This window comes from Microcebus murinus, chromosome 18 (genome assembly GCF_040939455.1).
Source record: "Microcebus murinus isolate Inina chromosome 18, M.murinus_Inina_mat1.0, whole genome shotgun sequence".
Taxonomy (NCBI): domain Eukaryota; kingdom Metazoa; phylum Chordata; class Mammalia; order Primates; family Cheirogaleidae; genus Microcebus; species Microcebus murinus.
This window is the reverse complement of record NC_134121.1, coordinates 1,461,026-1,464,618: the sequence shown is the minus strand read 5'-3', so window position 1 is coordinate 1,464,618 and position 3,593 is coordinate 1,461,026. Positions and strand designations below refer to the sequence as shown.

The following is a 3,593-nucleotide window of genomic DNA, read 5'->3' as shown; positions in this document are numbered from 1 at the left end:
GGACACTTTGAGGCCAAGTCCCAGCTTCAGCCTGATCCTCCTGGGAACCCCGCTCTGAGACAAGGAGCCGGGCTTCGCATTCCCACAGCAGCCAGTCGTGGGCTGAGGACACCTGGGGCGTTGGGAACTCCCTGGCTTCTCCTTGGTTTAACATCTAGAGCTGCTTGTGAATCGCGCCGCCACACACACCGCCGCCACACACACCCGAGCGCAGGTGTCTTCCGCACAGACTGCGGGCCTCGCTCTTCTGAATGCCGCTGGCTCGCCACCCACCCACGGGTGAACCTGGTCAGGGTGCTTTCTCTCAGGGGCAGACTCTTTTCCGGGCGGGCTACCGGTGTCTCTGTTTGCTCGTTTCTTTCTTCCATTTCGGGAAAGTCTTCCTTGCTGGGTGTGGAAATCTCCTATGCCTTCCCTCGCCTATTCTGTCAGCTTTAAAATTCTCTTTCAGTTGCCACCCTCACAGATGGATTAGGAAACTCTTTCCGGTGCACTCATTAGTGAAATGACCTCCAGGAAGCTGGAATCCAATATCTAATGGCCGATTTTTAGCGAGTCCACACGCCAGGGTGGTCGGGGTCCAATGCAGCCCCGGCCAGGCCCAGGCCCCTTGGACTGGGCCACAGGAGGACACGGAGGAGGGTCCCGGCCCCCACGAAGCGGTGCCGGCAGTTCTCCACGGGCTTGGGCGTTTTCCAGAGGTAGGAGATGGAGGGGACTGATTTCTTCAGCGCCCCCCAAACCACGCCACCCCACCCCACCCATGGGACACATCCCCAGAGAGAGACGCCCCATACACTGGCTGTGCCCCAGCCCTGGCCCGGGGGAATAGGCGGCAGCCCACCCACAGGGCGAGGGGGGGGCGCAGCTGAAAGGGGTTGTGGGGGAGGGCGGCCCCTGGCTGGGGTCAAAGGGCGAGCGTCCCGCGCGTGCGCAGTCAGCGGCAGCGACGCGCTGGGGGTGGGCAGCGGGTAGGTGAAGGAGGCCGGGCGAGGAGACGAGGGGGGCTGGGAGGGCTCCACCTTGGCGAGTCCAGCCGTGGAGGCGCATCTTGTGTGAGTGTGAGTGAGTGTGAGTGTGTGTGTGTGTGTATAGAGAGACAGCCCCCCACCCCGCCCCGCCCCGCCCCGCCCCGCCCATCACCCCCGTCCCTGGGAGCCAGCGGGACCCGGCCGGCGAACTCAACCGGCCCGGCCCGGCCCGGCGCGGGGCCTGGGGCGGGAGGCGGCGGCGGGGAAGCCCAGAGAGGCTCGGCTTCTCGAGCGGGGCAGGGGCGCCCTCCGCCGCGGTCTAGGGCCACACCACCCTGAACGCCCCCGATCTCGTCTGGTCTCGGAAGCTAAGCAGGGTCGGGCCTGGTTAGTACTTGGATGGGAGACCGCCTGGGAATACCGGGTGCCACAGGCTGCTGCTTTTTTTTTTTTTTTCTTGCCTCTTGTTCTGTCCCCTTTCTGGGAGCGAGGCGGCGGCCCGGGGTGGGGGTCACCCCCACCCTCAGCGCCCGCGCGGTGCCTGGCGCCCCAGCCCGCACCGTGGGGCCTCCTCTTGTCCCAAGCCGCGACACCGCCGCCACGCGGCAGCATGCGTGGCATCTGGACTGTCAGGTCTCAGACCAAAGGTCTGCTCTGTGGGAACCGACACGCTGGAGGAAACCTTGAGAGTCTGAGAGGGGAGGGAGTTCCAGAAGAAGGCCAGGATGTCATTTTGAGGGAGTATGTGACCAGAACTCGTCCCGTTGCTTTTGGGGTTCTATGGGCTACACGCAGGAATCTTTGGTGGTGGCACCTGATGTTGGGGGATCCGGAGTCACACCCAGACCTGCTCCACAGGCCTCCTTTTACTTTTCTCTTCGGATTCATTATTTTTAAAAAGTGTCTCTTACCTCTAGGATTGCATTTTCTTTTCTCTCTCTTTTCAAGCAGATGATGGGAGTACAAGTATTCAGGTGACATGTGTTGCCCGTGCCGCCCTCCCCCCTGTGTTCTTTTTTTTTTTTTTTTTGAGACAGAGTCTCGTTTTGCTGCCCAGGCTAGAGTGAGTGCCATGGCGTCAGCCTAGCTCACAGCAACCTCAATCTCCGGGCTCAAGCAATCCTGCTGCCTCAGCCTCCCGAGTAGTTGGGACTACAGGCATGCACCACCACGCCCGGCTGTGTTTTTCTATATATATTAGTTGGCCAATTAATTTCTTTCTATTTTTAGTAGAGACGGGGTCTCGCTCTTGCTCAGGCTGGTTTCGAACTCCTGACCTGGAGCAATCCGCCCGCCTCGGCCTCCCAGAGAGCTAGGATTACAGGCGTGAGCCACCGCGCCCGGCCCCCCCTGTGTTCTTATTCATATACCTCTCATGTTGTTCCAGCGTATTGTGGGGGTACCAATGTTAAGGTCGGGTGCCTTGCCCTCTCCAAGCCTCCCCCCTCGGGTCAGAGCTTCAAGTGCGCCCATCCCCCAGTCGGTGCGCACCCACCCCATGCCTAATGGATGTGTATGCCCCTCCCCTCCCCCCACCCGCCCGACACCCACCCGATGAAGGTGATTCCTCTCTGTCCACTTAGGCGTCCATCCGTTCGTACCAATTTGCTGGTGAGCGCGCTCACGTGGTGCTCGTGTGTCCATTCTCGGGATACTTGGCTTACTGGAACGGGTTCCAGCTCTGGCCAGGAGAACACGAGAGGCGCCCTCTCACCGCTGCTCCTCACAGCCGAATGGCACTCCGTGGTGTCCACGCGCCACATTTTATTGATGCACTCCTGGATGGATGGGCACTCGGGTCGCTTCCACGTCTTTGGGATTGTGAATTGTGCCCTAACTGTAACCCTAACCCTTACCCAGCCCGTCTCCTCTGCCCCTGCCTGACGCACTCCTCCCCGGCCAGGCCCGTCACTGTCCTGGGCCCCCGCCTGACCGGCTCCTCCCCGCCCGGCCGGTCACCGTCCTCTGCCCCTGCCTGACACGCTCCTTCCCGCCCGGCCTCTCACCGTCCTCGGCCCCTGCCTGACCGGCTCCTCCGTCGCCTGGGCCTTCCAAGGGCTTGGTGTGGATGCTGCTTCCAGGAAGCCCTCCAGAAACCCGGCAGCAGGGTGGCCGCAGCAGTCTCCAGCAGCCGTCCCTAAGTCGCGTGAGTGCGGGGGACGTGCCCCCGCTGTGCCGCGGGGGCCCAGCCTGGTGTCTTCCCTGAGGCCCTGCGGCTGCCGGCTGGGCTGCCGCTCCCCGCAAGGGGAGAGCCGCGGAGGTGGGGACCGCCTCCTGATGCGGACGTACACGCAGCTCTCCACGTCGGATTCCGGGGCTCTCTGTCCTGCCCGAAGGCCCAGCTGGCCTGCGGGTCCTTAGAGTGGCAAAAACCTCCGAAAACTGAGACTGAGGGTCCGGTGGGTGTCTGCACTTTTGTGCTGGGCACCCCAGGGAGGCCCGGGGGCTGGCTGGACAACGCGGTCTGCTGGGCGGGGGGTTTGGAGGAGCAACTGATGCCCTTTGCACTTTGGGTAGCAAGAGTCTGAGGTGTCTCTGAGCCCTGTGCCATGTCGGGGGGGGGGGGTGCGGGGCGGAGGAGGAGGAGGAGGAGGTGGGAAGGGCCGGGGCCTGCAGTCCTGT

The 3,593-nt window shown here is 62.9% G+C and overlaps 1 non-coding gene across 1 annotated transcript; it reads left to right on the top strand.

Moving 5' to 3' along the window:
* Window positions 1–1,288: 1,288 nt before the first annotated feature.
* LOC142862023 (5S ribosomal RNA) lies at window positions 1,289–1,407 on the top strand. The gene has a single exon (XR_012913169.1). It is a non-coding gene; the product is annotated as a 5S ribosomal RNA (ribosomal RNA).
* Window positions 1,408–3,593: the final 2,186 nt, after the last annotated feature.